At 49.2% G+C, this 19310-nt stretch overlaps 1 protein-coding gene across 4 annotated transcripts in view; it reads left to right on the forward strand.

Annotated features, from left to right (window-relative positions):
- The first annotated feature begins 16945 nt into the window (after positions 1-16945).
- The window catches only part of FRYL (FRY like transcription coactivator), a 265895-nt gene continuing 263530 nt past the window's right edge, over positions 16946-19310 (forward strand). For all 4 annotated transcript variants that reach the window (XM_054990361.1, XM_054990362.1, XM_054990363.1 and 1 more), the window contains exon 1: positions 16946-17104. The gene's annotated coding sequence lies outside the window, so the exon portion shown is untranslated. The remainder of the gene's footprint in view (positions 17105-19310) is intronic.

Genomic DNA, 19310 nt, shown 5'->3' on the forward strand with positions numbered 1-19310 from the left:
CTTTATTAAGTCAAAGTATGTTGCTGTTATCCTGAAACCACTGACATCATAGTGGTTAAGTGTTTGGGATGTAAATCAGCACTCTGCTGGCCACGAGGTCTGTAGTGGCCTTGGGTAAGCCAATCTGCTCAGCCCCAGCTATAGTGTGGGGATAATAACACCAGCATTGTTCACTGTTCTGAGTGGGTGCTAATCTGTCCAGAAGGGCAGTATATAAGTATACTGTTGTTGTTGTTGCTATAATCTTGTTTAAATAAATAGTTTATCTTCTTAAATTTTCAGAACTTTAGAAAACTTTTTATGAAGCCATCTTGGTTTCTTTACGTTCCTCCCATTTTTCCTTCTCATTGGAATTATTTGTGATTGTGCCTTCAACATCTCACTTTCAAGAAACTCCCACCCATCTTGAATGTCCCTTATCCTTGAGTATTTCTGATATCCAACCTATATGTCTGACTACATTCAGCTTTTCCCTTACCCAAGATTGCAAAATCACATGGTCACCACCACCACCCGGGGTGCCCACTACTTTCACCCCATCAACCAGTCCTTCCCTGTTGGTGAGGATCAAGTCCAAGATAGCAGGCCCCGTTGTCTTCGTCTCCACATTCTAGAAGATGAAGTTATCAGCAAGACAAGTCAGGATTTTTTTTAGATCTCATATTTTTGAAGAGTTTGACTTCCAACAAATATCAGGGTAATTGAGATCTCCCATGACCACTATATCCTTCTCTGAAAATTTTGTAATCTGGTCTATTATGCAAGTCCTCTGCCTGGCGGTCTATAGCAGAACCCCACCATAATATTACTATTATTTCTTTCTCCTTTTTATTTTTACCCAGAGGCTCTCAATTGATTTTCTGTGTTCAGATTCACATATTTTCTCACAAGTATATACATCCTCTTTCCCCCTCCTTATTGGTCTATTCCTTTTAAACAAGTTGTTCTCCCCAATCCTAACATTTCAATTGTGCATCTCATCCCCATCCACCAAGTGTCAAGTAATGCCTATTAGGTCATAGTTCCCTTCCTGTATTAAGACTTCAAGTTCCTCTTGTTTGTTTCCTATACTTTGTGTATTAGTATAGAGACATTGGAATCCGTGGTTTATGCGCCTGGAGGGCTTCATATTTTTCCTTACCTGCAAATTGATGAGCCCCTGCACATACGCTGCTCCCAGCTCATCATTAGTGCTCTTATCACCAACAATTGGTATCATACTAGTTTTAGGGGTTTTTATCTCCCTCCCCCACAGGATTTAGTTTAAAGCCCTCCTCATCAGATTTGTGAGGCTCCTGCCAAACACACCTTTTCCTACCCTCATGAGGTACAAACCATCTCCCGACAGAAGTGCTTCATCCTGAAAGCAGAGTCCATGGTCCAGGAAACCAAACCTCTCCTGACGACACCATCTGCGTAACCGGTTATTTATTTTCAGTATTCTGCTCTCTCTTCCTAAGCCACAGCCCTCAACAAGAAGTGACGAAATGTGCTCCCAGCTCCTTCAGCTTTTTACCCAGAGCCTCATAGTCTCTTTTAATATGTTCCGGACTGTGCCAGGCAGTATCATTTGTTCCCACGTGGATGAGCAAAAAGAAGTAATAATCTGTGGGCCTGATGAGTCTTTCCAGCCTTTCTGTCACATCTCAGGTGCATGCCCTGGCAGACAATGTAGCTCTCGAGATGACAGGTCTGCTTGGCGCACTGTAGCCTCTAGCCCGCTCAGTAGGGAATCCCCAGTCCCCCCCACATGTCTCCTAATGTGGGGGGCACAAGCACAAGCCCTCTCATCCAAGGGGCCTGTAGAACTTCCTTTTTACACTGTGGAACCTTGGGCAGCCGTCCTTGTTGCAGGAGTCCAGACAGAGCCAGCGTCTGTGGGGATGACCTGGAACTCTTTGCTCAGCAATAAAGGCTCAGAATGTCTCCTGATTTTCCTGCTCCTGAGGGTCACATTCTTCCACTTGCCCTCTTCCTGTATTTGGTGCTCTTCCTTTTCCTGAGATACCTTCTTTTCCTCCTCCTTTTGCCTTACCAAGAGTGTACCATGTGTCCTTTCTGTTACCAGAACTGCTCTTTTAAATGGGGAAATTAGCTCAGCAGTCTGGAACTAAAATTAGCGCAGATCTAACCAACGTTTACGGAGGTCCCAATTCCAGACACTCTAGTGACAAAGAGGCAGACTACGAGTAGATTCAATAAACATGTGTATTTACTGATTCGGTTTTGTTTTCCATTCGTTTGCGTTTTCCCGGCCATGTCGGATGCTCCTCTCCGCAGGTCCGGGAGGAAGCGCCCAAGCAGCCTGACCGGGTGGTTGGCCTGCGAGGGTTAACCCCCAGGACTCCCAGTGAGGGGGTCAGGGTCCGGAGCGCTGCGGGAAGAGCCCCCTGAAGTCGATGCAGGGGGTAAATTGCCCGTTTGCTCCTACGGAGGCCGGCAGACTTGTGCAGCACATCGCATGCTGCCAGGCCATGGAGAACGGCAACAAGCAGATTTAAGGTGAAAACCTGAAAGTAAGCGAATCCCTTCTGTTATTCTAAGCGTATGCGAAGGATTGGTGGGAGTTGAAGCTAAGAAGGTTCGGATATCTTCCCCTTCATTGAGTTTTGGAACTTAGTTGGCGGACTCCCCCCCCCCCCGCCTAAGATGGTGACGAAAAAGCAGAGCCCTGCTGTGGGCAAATCTGTTTCGGCTGCTTTGCAGGGGAAAGGAGAGTCTCTTGAAGAGGTGGTTAAACAGTCAGTCGTTGAAGCTATGAAGCCCTTTGTTGATAAGCTAAATGAAATCGCTCAAAGGATTGGCTCAGTTGAGAACGAAGTGAAAACCATTAAAGACGTAGCATCTGGGGCAGAGCAGTCTGCTTGGGAAAACGCACTACTCATGAAAGTAACAAACAAAGAAGTAAAGCTTTTGGAGAATCAATTGATAGGGTTACAAGTGGATCGTGCTTAGACGGTATTGCGTCTTCAGAATGTGGAGGAGGAAAGTGAAAACTTAAAGGATTTGGTGTCGGAACTTTTGGCGTTATTCGCAAAGTTAACTAAAGAAGAGTTAAAAAGCGATATTCTGGAAGTCCACCGGACATCTTCAAAATATGCAATGAAGCATCAGCTGCCTCGCGAGATTATTATTGATTTTTCATCTAAGAAGACTCGGGACACCATCTTATATAATTCGTACAATGTGGACTTGGACTTTCTGGGTAACAAGGTTAAGATATTGAAGGACGTTCCATTTTTAGCTCGGAAAAGAAGATTCAAATATAAAAGGTTTGCAGCTCTTCTGAGGAAGCATGAAATAAAATACAAATGGTTATTTCCGGAAGGCATCTGGTTCAGTTATAAAGACCCAGCCTACAAGATAATATCAGAAGCACAGCTGAGGGACTTTGTGTTTAATCATCAAGAGTTTCAGCAAGGAGAAGATTTAGGATCTGAAGGGGGAAATGGGGAGGAGGAAGTGAGCACAGCTACTGTAGCTGTTCAGAGAGAGCTGCAACTGAGACGCAGGGGAGGGAAGAAGACCTGATCCTGACTGTAGTTCGTACTTTATAAGATCTACCAATCTAATAGCATATTAGAAAGTTTAACTTTAAATAATTGTATTATGAAGGGAATGCAATACTTGTAGATGTAGTCTGTGTTTTTTATATGTTGTTTTTTCCCTTTCCCCGTTCCCTTTTTCCCTTCTTTGTAGATTTTGTGGTTAGTAATTAAAAATAAAAAAATTATATATAAAAAAATAAACATGTGTATTTACTAATAGTGTGGTGTAAGCCTGAACTTGCACATACATACAAGAAAGCATACAAGAACTAGGAAATGCAGAGTAAGAAATACAGAGACGGTCGCATGAGCAGGTACCCATGATGATAAGGGCGATACTTACAATCCTGAAGTGGAACAGAGACACGGCAGTGAGGTGGTCTAATGCTAGCACTGGATCCACAGACAGATGGCAAAGGGTCTGGACAGGGAAGGCGTACACACCATGTGGTCTGAGGGACCAGCTTAAGTACCCCAAAATGTACCCTGGGGCTGGTGCCGTACTTGGTGGTTCTCACGGATTAAAACAAAGGTTTTAATGGGTTACTGAATGTCTTGGATGAGCCACTTTAGGAATCTGATTGTGTTATAGTGACACCTCAGGAAGAGGGGACAAAGGAGGGAGGGGGAGATCTGAGCGTGCTGAATGGATGTTCCAGCGGACAGGGCTTGTCCTGATGTCAGCGGCTCTGGAATGCGGAGGTTTCTTTGAGATGCATTCTCTAAGTGCTTGGGAAGGTCGGCACTTAGCTTCTTCTCCGGGGTGGCTCCTAAGATATGCAGAGCAGGGCGAGGTTCTCTCGCTGCAGATGTGGCGTGTCCGCTTCTCTGAAATGGCTTCCCAAAGCAGGCTTCTTCTCTTGGTCTTCTGGCTGCCTAATAACATGGTTGCTGGCTGGGCATGGCTGGGGCTGGCTAGCAGGCTGCCCGGTAGCGAGGGCAAGCTCGGTGACCAGCCCGCGGGAGGCTCCAGGCGGGAACTGACTAGGGAGCGCCTGGCCAGCCTCGCTGGAGGTTTCCCCGGCAGGCGCCCGGCTGCTAACAGCAGCTTGGGCCCAGGTGAGTCAGGCTTCCATGGAGGCAGGGAAACAGCACGTAAAACACAGTCCATAGCAGGGAACAGGCGCGGTCCGTGGCGGATGGTAATGCAGGCACGGGGCACACGTGTAATAAAGTCCAAATACACACTGGGAGGTCCAGATATAGGTCTGGGCAGGGCTGCCCAGGAAGGGAGTCCTTTGTGGAGTCATCCAGACATGGAGTCAGGAAACTAACACAGTCTATTGTAGCAGCAAGGTAATTAAGAAGCAGGCAGGAAACTGACACGTGTATTAGAGCGCACACGTGCAGGGCAATCTGGGTGTAGCAGTAAAACAGCAATGCAGGAAACTCTGGCACAGTCCCTGGCAGGCCTTAAAGCAGGAGAGGGGGCCTACTTGGCAACATTTCCAAGAACTCTTCACCTTCCCTGATAAGCTGGAGCATTCTCCTCCAGTACAGCTACCAGCTTTCATTTGCTACAAGTGTAATTTCCACTGCCCTCGTTAAAAATACAAACATGGTACAGACATTGCAGGTCACTACTTCAGTTCCCTCATCAGCCATGGTGCTTGGATCCATATAAAAAGTGAACCAGACTTTCCTGCACTCCCCTCAACCTCCCAGACAAAACTCCCTGTTTTCTCATCCTATTCACTCGCTCCTAGGTATGTGAGCCTATTTATACAGTTGTGTAATTGCAAACCCTGCCCCCAACTCAAGTCAGCTGACTTACCTTACTTAAACAACAAAAAGGAGAATCACGGAAGTACATCAGAATAGCAAGCAAAAAATCACCACAACTATCTAATGACTAAAAAGTTAAATCCAAAATGCAATAAATGTACCACTCAGGAATCATACCCTGAAACAGGTTACAGTTTAGTCACAGCTAAAGGCTGTAAATTTCCACAAATGCTTTAGTGTCCAATATAAAGTGCAAAGTGTTAATAAATTAATAGATACAAAAATAAATACAAGTCAAATCCATCTATAACCAATTGTCCATATGGTGATGTCTTCAATTAAGCTGTCAACAGGTAATTCATTTCCTTGCTGAATGCTTTATATTGTTGTAATTTGTTTCTTCTTCTTTTTCTCACAGGAGAGGATATGCCGTCCCCATGGCGCTGCCCAACAAGGAGCCTGACCACCTACATGCTATTCTGACTTACCTTACTTGGCAGTCAGGTGAATCAGCAGTCACAGGAAGAAAAAAAAGGGGGGAAATACAAACTAGCTAACACAAGCCTCAACTCATTCAGAAAGAACCCAGTAGACACAGGGAAAGGATGGAAAACATATACTTCCTTACTTGAAATATCTCCAAGAATAAAAGCAGTAAAAATTATATAATCTATAGTAACAGATATGATCAGGAACAATTAAGAACATGTGCATATTAACAGATTAAGATTTATGTAGCAAGAAAGATTTTAATAACAAGAAAAATTTAAGTGATGTATTCTTGACAATTACCTATATTTCTTCCTAACTACTTATGAAGATTATAATCTTCTGTTCCAGCTGCAGAGTTTGTTTCAGTCATAAAAGCAGAAGGATTTTGCTGATTTAAGTTCCAGTTGGATTTGAATGTTTCAACTATGACTTCTTTAAAATTTGTGATTTTTTGATGCTCTGTCCAATATGGTTCAATGAGAAAAATGATCTTCTGAATCCTGTGTAGCTACTTTTTAAATGTTCAGATAGACAAATAGATTGATTAGGATGCTCTGTGCATTCACAGTAGTCTATACAAATGCCTAGTTCTGTCTCCAGGCAATTTGGAGCTCAGCTCAGGGCAATCTGGTTCCAAGTTTGTAACTCTGTGCAGTGCTGATTAGCCTATTACATCATGAACTCACCTCCTATTGCAACCCCAAGTATTTATTTATTTTATTTATTTGATTTGATTTATACCCCCTCCTCTCCCACAGATGGGCTCAGGGCGGCTAACAACATTCAAAAATACATTAAAAGTCACAAAAACATAAAATCAATAATAATTTTTAAAAAGTCATTAAAATAGTCCAGGAGCAGGCTATTTAAACAAATATTGGGAGACCGTATACGGGCATAGCAGATGGCCGAGGGGAGCCCCAGAAGTGGTGGTCTTAGATGGAAGGAGGAGGACACCCACTGGCACTCAGCCAAAGGCCCGGAAGAACATCTCCGTTTTACAGGCCCTGCAAAACTGTAACAGGTCCCACAGGGCCTGGATCTCCAGTAGGAGAGCACCTGTATCCTCATCCCAAAGATCACATCCAGCGTGTGTCCTGCTTGATGTGTGGGCATTGATACAAACTGAGAGAGTCCTAATGCCGCCATGGAGGCTATCAGGTCCATGGCCCATGAGGAGGTAGCATCATCGGCATGGACATTGATGTCCCCCAAGACCAGAAGCCTGGGGTACTCCAAGGCCCAGCCAGCCACCGCCTCCAACAGGCCAGGCACAGCATCTGCTGGTGCACTGTACTGGAAACTTTTTTTAAAAATGTTGCGTTTTAAGAAATAAATAGTGACTGTATGTTTCAAGTATGTAGGAAGGGCAAAAATTCATTGATAAACGTATCTGTCAATTACTTTGAACAGGCAACCTTGCCCAGAATGAGAAGGATGTGCAACAATATCTGGGTTAATCATTCATTTATAAGCAGCCTTATTCACCATATGAAACATGAATAAGGATCTTCACTTCACCCATATGTTAGGCACTGAAGAGGGCCTCTCATTTCAATTACTACCATGTCTGTGATAATAACCGGGAGGTTTTAAAGGTATTGGGTGACAACTTATTTGCATTATGTAATCATGAAACTCACCTCTAAGATAAAATTCATCAGGAATAAGTTAATGCTTAAGTGATGATTGATGTCAGTGTGTTAGAGAAAGTGGGGACTGTGAAGGATTGCAAGCTTAAGAGAAGTGCAATCATAAAAACATAGGAAGATTCTTATTTGAGTAGGTGAAAGGTCCATCTAATGCACTATTTTGTTTCTCCTAGCAGCTAGCCAGATGCCCCTGAAAAGCTGGCAAGAAGGGCACTGAGATCCAAAACACAATATCTGTAATACCTTTTATCAGGTGCATTGGGTTGATCCTGACAAAAGACGTTACACATGGATTGTGTTTGTGGCTCTTACTTTTGGACTGACACAGCTGTAAACAATATGTCTACTGAAACTGAAGCCTCAGAAGACACGCAACAGGCAAATGACAGCACAGCCCAACATCTCCCTGATCTCTGCAGCGTGCCTTGCTGAGGCATTCCAGCAACTCCTGTTCAGAGCCACCCTATAGATTCCTTAATCATCGTGTCTAGTGAATTCCTTTAAGTCCATTTTAAAGCCATCTAGTCTAGCATATCTCACTGTTTTAAAAGGTCTGCATGGTAGCTGCTTCAATGCAGAGGCAGATGTGCACGCTAAGCACTTGGTGTGAGCAACTCTCCCGACAATTCTGATAATTTTAACAATAGTTGGCTAAAATCACTGGCACTGTGTGAACAGCTTTTCCTACACAAACATTTTCAAATTGATACTAGTCACAGAAGAGTGATTTCAGATGACTTATTATCTATATTTTCTAGAAGCTATTTTCTATAGCTTCTATGGCTCCGAAGGGGCCGTTCGTCGCGCGCCTCAGCGACCGTTTTCCCGCCCAAACGGTCACATGCTCCTCCAGCGACCAACGGCCCCTTCCCTCAGTTCTCCTTTGCCGCCGCTTGACCAATACACTTAGCCATAACACCTTAAAAACACCAATTCCCGTTACAGCCATCACAGTATCGTGCATTGGAATTCACAGCGGGGTAGGAGGGAGGGTTGTGTGTCAGCACAGAAGAACTCGATGAACATAAGTTACAGGTATGTTAACCCTGTTTTCATCTTCATTCTTCTGTGCCTCCACACATGGGAGTGTACCAAGCTTCACACAATAAGGAAGGTGGGGTGAAATCCAACACAATTTTATTAAAGAACAAGCACAACAACACTATAGATATACATACATACATCTATACAAACCGTGTAGTGATATATAAGTACTCAATATTTACATATATATACAGAAAAATATACATATATACACTCTGCCACTCAAGGGTACCTAGCAGGTACGCCAAGCAACTTTTTCCAAGACTCCCTCCGGAAAAAAGGGAGTGTAGGACAGCCTTGGCCACCGAAACATCCTGCTGCGCATTGACATCTATGGCATAATGCCTAACAAAGGTGTCTGCAGAGGACCATGTGGCCGCTTTGCAAATGCTAGCCAGGGGCACACCCCTGAGTAGCGCCGAGGAGGATGCTTGAGACCTCGTGGAGTGGGCCCTGACATGAAGCGGACAAGTCACCCCAGCTAAGGAATAGGCCTTGCTAATGGCCGTTACAATCCATCTAGACAGGGTCTGTGAAGAAGCCCTGTGACCCCTGTCCTTGGCCCCAAAGCACACAAACAGGTGAGGGCTCGACCGGAATCCCTTCGTCCTATCCAGATAATAGGCTATGGCCCTCTTCAAGTCTAGGGAATGGAGGGCCTTCTCCCCCTTCGAGGAAGGGTGAGGAAAAAACGCAGGTAATGCAATATCCTGCGAGAGATGGAAAGCGGACACCACCTTAGGCAGGAAACCTAGGCAGGGATGCAGGACCACCTTGTTTGGATGAAACACAAGGAAGGGAGGGTCAGACCGCAACGCAGACAGCTCACTGACCCTTCTGGCCGATGTTACGGCCACCAGGAATGCCACCTTGTACGATAACATGTCCAAGGGGCAGGTCGCCAAAGGTTCGAACGGAGGCAACATAAGCCGTGAGAGCACCAGGGAAAGCGACCACTGACGTACCGGTGCTGACACAGGTGGGTATAGGTTGAACATGCCCTTAAGGAACTGACGGGATTTTGGGTGAGAAAAAACTGTACCACCCTCAACTCGGGTGTGAGCAGCAGAGATAGCTGCCAGGTGGACCTTGAGAGAGGAAACCTTCAAGCCCAGGCCCCTCAGGTGGCACAAGTAATCGAATATAACCCCTAGGGGGCTGCTGGCAGGCACCACTCCTTTAGCAAGTGCCCATATTTCGAACCTGCGCCACTTAGCCGCATAAGAGCGCCTAGTGGATGGCCTGCGAGCATTCAGGAGGACCCTCTGTACCTCCTCCGATAAACCTATAGGGGAGGAACGATCCGCCAAGCTGTCAAGTGCAGCTTCCTGGGGTCGTGGTGGACTAAGCTCCCGTTCAGGAGAAGGTCTTGCCGAGGGGGCAGACTCACATATGTCCGTTGGGACATCCGCAGGAGCTTCGGAAACCAAACCTGTCGTGGCCAAAAAGGGGCCACCAGGATGCAGTCCGTCCCGTCCTCCTCTATCTTGCACAGGACCCTGGGAATCAAAGGGAACGGAGGAAACATATAATGCAAGCCTTGAGTCCACGTACACTGGAAGGCATCCCCAATAGAGAGGGGGTCGCTCCCTGCCCTGGAACAGAACGTTTGGGCCTTGGCATTCGCCGCTGTCGCGAACATATCTATATCTGGATGACCCCACATCCGAAAGATCGGCCCAATGTACTCTACGTTCAGTTCCCACTCGTGGTCCAGCAGAAGGACCCTGCTCAGGGTATCCGCTCGGGTATTGTCTGACCCCGCCACGTGTATAGCACGAAGAGTCACGCCATTCCTGAGTGCCCACTGCCAAGTGAGCGTGGCTTCCCTGCAGAGTGCCATGGACACTGTGCCCCCGTTGATTTATGTAGTACATGGCAGTTGTGTTGTCCGTCTGTACCAACACCTGGCGATCTTTCAAGAGTGCTGTAAGGGACACAAGTGCGAAACGAATGGCTCTTAATTCAAGCACATTAATATGGAGGGTCTTTTCCCTTTCAGACCAGACATCTTGCACACACACCTCACCACAATAAGCCCCCCCATCCCAGCAGGGAGGCATCAGTGGTAACCGTGACGTCAGGATGCTGATACCCAAAAAGGGTCCCTTTAAACAAATTCTCATCAGACAACCACCAGTCCAGGGAGGACAGAATGACCCTTGGGATAGAGAATTTGAGGGACGGAGGGTGCTGCTGAGCATCGTACCTCCGCACAAACCAGTTCTGGAGAGGGCGCATATGCAGCCTAGCGAAGGGCACCACAGAGGTGGCCGCTGCCATATGACCTAATAAGCACTGGATAGTGCGCACGGACTGGAAGCGGTTCCTTTTAAACATGGACACAAGACTCCTTAGGGACCTAGCTCTCTCCAAGGGGAGCACAGCCTTACCCTCCACGGAGTCTAACAGTGCACCAATGTAGGAAACCTTGCAGCTGGGCACCAGCTTGGATTTTTCAAAGTTTACCAAGAGCCCCAGGCGTTGACAAGTGCTAAGTACTAAGCCAATGTCCTGCACCAGCCTAGACTCTGAGTCAGCCACGATGAGCCAGTCATCGAGGTATGGAAAGATGGTACAGCCCTCCTCCCGAAGGAAGGAGACCACAGGGGCCACACATTTTGTGAACACTCGTGGGGCAGTGGATAGGCCAAAGGGAAGCACCTTATACCGGAAAACCCTCTGCCGGTAAACGAAGATCAGGTATTTCCTGTGCCCCTCCCGTATTCCCACGTGAAAATATGCGTCCTTCAAATCAAGGACCGCAAACCAATCCCCCTGTTTCAGCAAGGCGATCACAGCCGCCAACGTAACCATTTTGAATTTGGTCACTGTGAGGAAGGCATTAAGGCCCCTCAGATCTAAAATGGGACGTAAGCTACCATCCTTCTTGGGGACCAGGAAGAACCTAGAGAAGAACCCCCTTACAGAATCTTCATAGGTCAATTCTTCCACAGCCCCCTTGGCCAAGAGCGACACGATTTCCGCATCCAGCTCGGTCATAGTGTTATTGACAGCTGTCAGGGGTGAACTGCATCTAGGCAGCTCAACGAACTCCAGCCCGTATCCCTTTTCAACAATAGTTAAGACCCATGAGTCAGATGTTATCGACTCCCACTCAGAGTGGAATGGCCTCAGTCTGTCTGAGAAGTTCGGGGTTACGGCTGGGTTGACCCATCAATACTGCCTCCCAGGGCCCTGCTGCTCCTTCTGCTGGGCCGGAGGCTGCGATGAGCGGGGCGTGAAAGGCCTACGTCTCCTGGGCTGCTGCGGAGGAGGGTAGTGCCGCTGCTGATAAGCCGGAAACTGTTGGTAGCTCGGCCGCTGGTGCTGGTACCTGCCCTGGTAGTGGTAAGGGCCGTACCTGGGAGCGTACCGTGGCTTGTAGGCGGGTTTGTCGGTGGGAGCCAGCCCCAAGGAACGTGCAGTCTGCCTGTCCTCCTTCTTTTTCTTTAAGGCCTCATCGGTTGACATGGAGAACAGCGATTCCCCTTCGAAAGGCAGGCCTTCCACTCGAGATCTCACCTCCTGGGAAAGGGCAGTAGACCGCAACCAGGAGTGGCGCCGGAGGACGATGGCAGAAGTCATCCCACGAGCCGCAGTGTCGGCCGCATGGCTCCCCGCATTCATCTGTTGTTTTGACAGGCGGATAGCCTCGGTCTGCAGAAGCGACACCACCGCCTTCTGCTCAGGGGGAAGGTTGCCAACATAGGATGCCATCTTCTCCCAGAGGTAGAGCTGGTATCCAGCCATGATTGTCTGGTAGTTGGCAATCCTAAGCCCCAGGGATGCGATGGAATACTGCCGTCTACCAAGGGCGTCCAGCTTCCGTCCCTCCTTGTCAGGTGGCGCCGAGGGTGGTCCAGAGTGGCGAGGCTGGAACTCCTCTGTGACCAGAGACGAAGGCGGAGGGTGCTTCAACAACGCCGGCCAGGTGCCCTGCTTAATTTTGTAAAGCTGCTCAATCCTTCTAGAGGTGGCTGGTTGGTCACAGGGCACCTTCCACACCTTCTCCACAATCTCCTCTATTCCCTCAAGCATGGGGAAGCCGATGGTTGCTGGATTGTCTGCATAGATTCTCTTGAGCAGCTTGTCCTTAGTCTGGGGGACGGCTGAGGAGATGTCCATGTCTAAGGCTTGAGCCATCCGAGCCATCTGATCCGCGTAGATTCTTAAATCTTCATACGGAGAACTACTGCTCAGCGCCACGTTGTCATCCGGCGAAGGCTCGGAACAGGACTCGGAACGGTAATCTCCGACGCTTCCGACGTCCTCTCCCTCGGAACTGTGTGATTCCTCTCCCCGGACCGGCGGAGGGAACCACGGCTGCCTTGATGTCGAGGGCCTCGGTTCCGAATAGGCGAAACCAGGAGCTCCTTCCCAGTGGCAGCGGAAAGCGGGAGGCAGATCCGAAGCTTGGCGATGACGAAAAGCCAAAGAGTGAACGGATCCGACACTACCCTCTTCGGACCGATGACGCTCGCGGGACGAAGCAGCGGCCGGGGAACGACGAACAGAAGGCGACCGATCCCGGTGACTCGGAGGCGGGCCCGGATCCGCCACAGGGGAAAGCTCAGTCGGCACGACCTCGAAAGCGCCTGGGTCCGGCACATCCTCCGGAACCGGAGAGCCAAGATGAGGAGATGGCGTGCGCGGTATGACGACCACCTCCGTCGGAACCGAGCGTGGAGAACGATGACGGTGTTTGGTCTTTTTCTTCTTAGCCGCTGGTTCCGAAGACGGCCTTGGTTCCGAAGAAGACGATCTCGGTACTGACACACCTCTCGCCGAACGTGGTTTAGCCACTGGAATCGACCCGGTCGTCGGTTCCGACCGGGGACTCGGAACCATGATCTTCGGCGCCGAGGCGGTAGCCCTCGGATCTGACGCGGCGGGAGAAGCGCTTTGGGGCGGCCGCGCCAAACCCTGCGCTGGGGAGGCCGCTCTCGACGCCGCGGCACTTGCGGGGCGCGCCGACCTCGAAGAGGCCACAGAACCCGCTCTGGAGCGTTTTCCAGCAGACGGGCTAGGGCCAGTCTTGGGTGAAGGCATCGGTGTTGCCGTCGACATGACCGCCTTCCAAAGGGAAGAATTCAGCCGGGCCTGCCGGTCCTGTCGGGCCTTGTTTGTGAACCCTTGGCAGATTTTGCAGGCCGTCACATTGTGGGTCTCCCCCAGACAAAAAAGGCACATCTCGTGGCCATCGGTCTGTGCCATTTTAGTGTGGCACTTTAAGCAACGCTTGAAGAGAGCCTTAGAGGCCATCTTCAGGGGCACGCTATTAAGAGAGGTCAACCAGTCTGAGTCGTAAAATACCATTTTTTGAAATACCGTCCAAATCAGAATCCAAGAAGCGAAGTCCGATGTCCAAGTCCAAAGTCAAAAGCCAAAAAGATCAATCCAGAATCAAAGCACAAAGCACAAGTACAGAGCAACGAAGCTCACGTTCTCTCCAAGCGGCGGCAAGAAGAGAACTGAGGGAAGGGGCCGTTGGTCGCTGGAGGAGCATGTGACCGTTTGGGCGGGAAAACGGTCGCTGAGGCGCACGACGAACAGCCCCTTCGGAGCCATAGAAGCTATAGAAAATTCTCCGGCAGCTGGCTTGCGCCTGCGCAGTCCCCATGTGTGGAGGCACAGAAGAACGAAGATGAATGTATGTGATAGCCAATACCTTGAATTGGGTTTGGTAGCTGATAGGTAGACAATTGAATGACTACAGAATGGGAATAATATTCATGGTCCTCTTAACTCCCAATAATAACTATGCTGCAGCATTCTGCACCAACTGGAGTATCTGAGTTAACTTAGAAAGAAGATCTATTAATGCAATCTGAAGAGAAACCAGAGTATAGGGAGACCTCTGTAGTGTGCACTATGGTAGTCAACTCTCAATGTTACCATGGCATGGATCCAGGTGGCCAAATTGGCCATGTCAAGGTGGGGGCCATCTTCCAGGCTAGACTGAGTTTATGGAAAGCATTTTTTGCAGCTGCCTTCACTTGCCTTTCTACTAGTAGTAACGTGTCCAGTATAACCTCTAAGCTCTTAACTGAGTCTGCAAGAGTCAGATGAACGCCATCAAAAGGGGAGTACAATGTCTTTCAAGATCTCCGCTTTCCCAACCAGTATCACTGAATCTAGGTAAGCCATAGGTTATGCTGGTTGGCAAGGTATCTGCACAAAAGAGGATTACTCTCCCTATTGAAGGTTTTCAACTTTGAAGAACTTTAAAGAACTTAGTAGTGTCATCCTACGTAGAATTATACCCTTCAATGTCTTATTAGACCCAGACTTCGTGTTTCAGAAACAGGTAAATAAGTCAGCGAGCTTTTTTCCCACCAGCTGCATTTAGCTTGGAAGCTGACCTTGTTTTGCATACAGCTGATTTGGCCATGCTGATCCTATGTTATGTCAACCTCAAGACTGAAATAGTGTAATGTCCTGTACGTAGGACTGCACTTAAAGACTAGTTTGAAACTTCAGCTAAGGCAAAACACACTGGACCATACAGGACCTTTTTTCCAGCAGCTATGCACCCATATGGAGTACTGGCACTTCCTGAGCATTTGGGACTTGGGCTGAGAGGGGAAACCATCATAAGTATCCGCATGTCTTCTTGCATTTTTAAAGAAGAAAAGCACCGGGCTGATTTGCTATCAAGGTCGGCCCATTAGGCAGCCTGTTAGCTGCCTATTTGTTTCCAAGTTCCTGTTAAGATGCTGGTGCTTATGTTTAAAGCTGTTCATGGCCTGGGCCCACATACTTGAAGAACTCTCTTCTGCTGCAAATCCATCAACTCCTTTCAGCAAAGCCTCTCAATGGTTCCTTCCTTGGCTAGGATATAATCTGCTACTGCCCAGGCTCCTGCCTTTTCAGCTGTCTACTCCTGTGATACAATCTCCTGGAGAAGGTAACGCAGGAACCTGCTTTTATGGTCTTTCAGCATGAATGTAAAACAGAATTGTCAGGAAAGGGTTGCTAACTCTAGGTGGAACATGTGCAGGCTGGAGTTTGAGACAGGAGCTCAGCAGAGGTGCTCCATGCATTCTACCTCTGAAGTATTGATTTTCTCTATAAGGACAAAGGCTGCTAGCTTCCAGGTAGTGGCTGGAGATCTCATGGAATTACAACCAATCTCTAGGCGACAGAGATTAGTTCCCCTGGAGAAAATGAGAGTTTTGGAGGGTGAACATTATGGCATTATACCCTGCTGAGCTCCCTCCCCTTTCCAAACCCTGCCCTCCAAGCTCCACTCTTTCCAAATCTCCAGGAATTTCCCAACCTGGAGCTAGCAACCCTAATAAGAACTGATCTTTGTAGTTTGGAGAATGGCTGTGATTCAAAGAGAGCTCCAGGCCCCTTGGTGTTGGCAATCTTCTTTATGGATCTGTCTAAAGGTTGTATGATTGGGTGCCAGCTTGTCTGTATTAACTGGGAAATCAGACTCTCAGATTTGACTCTGAATTTTATGATGTTTTAAAACTTGTAATTTATTGTTAGCCACCCTAAGCCCTTTTGCAGGGAGGATTCGCAGGATATAATTACAATAAAATACACTTTTTGTATTGTATTTAAGGATTTTACAGAGGATTATTTACCGTGTAGCTAATATTTTTGTTGTTACTTACTTTGGTTTCTGCCTGCTGCAGGAGGGCCTAAGCATGTTAAATCATTCCATCCCTGTGGCTCTTCTGAAGTGAGCTGCGGCTCATGAAAGCTCACCCCCTACCACCAATTTCGTTAGTCTTCTAGGTGCTACTGCACTCTTGCTCTTTTCTACTGCTGCTCTTTCTGCTATTATGGGCCAGTTCACGCTCCCGCGGAGCCTCAGCGGAGCTATGCGGCAATTAATGGATATTTCACGTTGCCTTAGGTGAGAACTTGACTGTGTGCCCGCTGAAACACCTGTACTTATGTACGTGGCTGGAGGCATAACAGACTAAAACGTCCTTCGACGGGCGCGTCTCAGCCGTTAATTTAGTCGTGTTTGCGGTTCCCGTGTCAAACGGACTGAAGAGAGCTTTTCCCACAGGGCTCCTAAGCTGCCAGGCGCGCCTTCAAGGGCCGGCCCCCTCCCCTCTTCGCCTCCGCGCTCTCGACGGCTCGGCCGTCTGAGGGCTCCCGAGGACAGGCTGGCGAGGGCCGCGGAGTGACGTGACGCGCGGCCACTGAAAGTGAGCAGAGGCACCTCCCTCAGCCCACTAGGAGGGAAAGATTTCCCTCACGGCGCGCCGATTGGCGGAGACGAGTGCCCGCCTTCGCGCGCCGTCCGAGAGGCGGGCCTTGAGCCCCGAGGGCGCCACTCAGGACGAAGAACTGGGCAAGAGACGCTGGAGCGGCACTCGCGTCGACGAATGAGCGGCCGAGGCGTTTGTTCCTGTTTGAGAGCCACTCGCCAATGGGGACGGGGCTGAGGCGGGGAGGGGGACGGGGCTGCCTGCCGAGTTTGTGGGGAGGGAGACGGAGTCGGGAGAAAGCCGGAGAGGGCGGGGGAGAGAGACCGAAGCCGTTTGTCGGTCTGGGTCGGAAGGAGTCCTGACAAGGCAGGCGGCTGTGAGGCGGAGACGGCGGCGGCGCGGGAAGTCTTCGGGCTGCTGCCTCGGCGACGCCCGCCTCAGCCGGGAGGAGGAGCGGCGGCAGGAGGTGAGCCCACCTGGGAGCCGAGCCGGGTCCCCTCAGGCGATGAGGCGCTGGCGAGGGAGGCTGGGCGGCGCGCGCTTCTTCCAACTGAAATCGAACGCTCGGGGAGGCCGCCGCGAGCCCCGCGGGATGAACGGCGGGACTCGGCGACCGCGGGCGGGAGCACGAGGCGGCCTCTTTTGTTTACAGCCCGAGGGGGAAGGGGGGCGTCAGTCCCTCCTCTCCCCCCCTCCCTGCGGTCGCCCTTAGAAACCCCGCGGCGGCGGGGGGGGGGGAGGTCGCCCCCAATTGCCTGCCGCTGCCCCCCTCTGGTCACCCGCCCGCCCGCTGCATGTCCGACCTGCCCCGTTGGCTGCCTGGCGGCCAGCTGTTCGCTGGCGCATCCCTTGTCGCCGCGGGGAGGGGGGGCAGGCCCTCCCGGCCCTGTTGCCGCCCCTCTCCGGGGCACGCGACGGGGGGATAAGCCGCGGCCGGCCCTCCTCTGCCCCGGGCGAGGGGACTGCGCGCAGGGAGGCGGGGAGGAGCCTTTCCCCTCGTGCCCCCGCAGGCAGCCCACTTCCTGGCCGGCGATGCTCGCTCGGGTCTCTCCGAACTCTTTTTAGGAACTCTGGCGCGTGCACGTGAGCACCGGGGACCTGGCCTGGCTTCTAAGTCCACCATCATGATTTTAAAAAGAAATCTGTAATGATGCAGAATTTAATGTATTTGGGTGTGTGTGTGTGTGTGTGTGTATCATTGGAGTCAGGCGTGTCTTGCGAACTTGTATTGGCTCCAGCAAAATGATGCTGGGATCTCCACTATGGTGGTCGCATGTGCCCTTGCACGCGTACACAGAGGGCTGACTTGGGGCGTGGGCGTGACCTCTTCCTCTCTGCCCACGTACCAGAGGTTAGCCGCTGCCAGCCGGGGGCTCGAAGGAGAGCAGCGTGAGGGGGAGGAGGAGGAGGAGGAGGGGCCGTGGTGTGAGTGCCAGCTCCACGTGTGGTAGGACAACAAGGGCCCTCTGTTGAGGAGGAGCATGGAACAAGTTAGGCAATGCGCCTTTGTTGTGCCAGCCAGCTCTTGTGTTTTTTGCCCTGCAGGCCCAACAGGCTTACCAAAATTCTGTTATGTGGGGGGGGGGGATGCATTCCGTTGTTGTACTTGAGGCTGTTCATGCTTGGGGACAGTGCAGCAAAGTCTCTTGGGCAGGGTGCCACTTGATTTTAGTTAATGTCTCTAGTCCTGAGTCTTGTCTCTGAGCTGCAGAAATAAACTGTGTTAAGAAAATTATGATCTTTTGTTGTGTAAAATTAAACATTCTCATTACATATATATATTTCTGGACTGTTGTGATCAGGACCCAAATATGGGACTCCGGAAGCAATTAAGTACACTTTACGAGAGCATGGGGGACGTGGCCTAGGTAGTAAGTCCACCATCATATTTTTACAAATTCTATAATGATACAGAATTTTTGTGATGGATTATTGGACTGATGGGATGAAGTCAGGCATGTCTTGCAAACTTGTATTGGCCCAGCAAAAAGATGCTAGGAACTCAACTATTGTGGTAGCATGTAGATGTTGTTTGGAAAACAATACACTGCTAAGTCCAAATGACACACGTCCAGTTGCAAAATGTTTACTTACATTAATATCAGGGCTATGAATTGCAATTTATCTTCATTGATACCTTGAAGAATTTCAAATATGGGGCAGTATATAGAAATTTGTATTTGAAATCAACCTCTGAGGATTTCCTGGCTATAATATTACTGTGTGTTGTATAGTGGAGGCTAGGGCTCAATAGAATTTATATAAAAATTACTAGTATTAAAATTCCTATTGGTAGTATTGATATTGTATTTGGGTGATCACATAGTATGGTCAGCATGCCTTCAAGGAGTGGGAACTGAAGATGTGGTATATGTTCCTGTACCCTTCTGTCCTTGCATCGTGGCTAGAAAAACAAGTGTTTTCTTCAGGGAGGTGGTTTGTATGGTTCACTCATTTCTTTTTCCCCAGGCTATTTTGTGGAATGCCACCCAATTTGGGAACACATTACAAATCTCAAATACAAAACGTCTTGTGGCCATGGAGCTCGAGACAAAATCTATGATAGAGATAGTTAGGAAAACAAAATGGCCAGAATTGTAGTACTCTGGTGTACATCTATGGCACAAACACAGTTCTAACTGTTGCAGGATTTTAGTCCAGTGACACCTTAG

This window comes from Eublepharis macularius, chromosome 10 (assembly GCF_028583425.1).
Source record: "Eublepharis macularius isolate TG4126 chromosome 10, MPM_Emac_v1.0, whole genome shotgun sequence".
NCBI classification, from domain to species: Eukaryota; Metazoa; Chordata; class Lepidosauria; order Squamata; family Eublepharidae; genus Eublepharis; species Eublepharis macularius.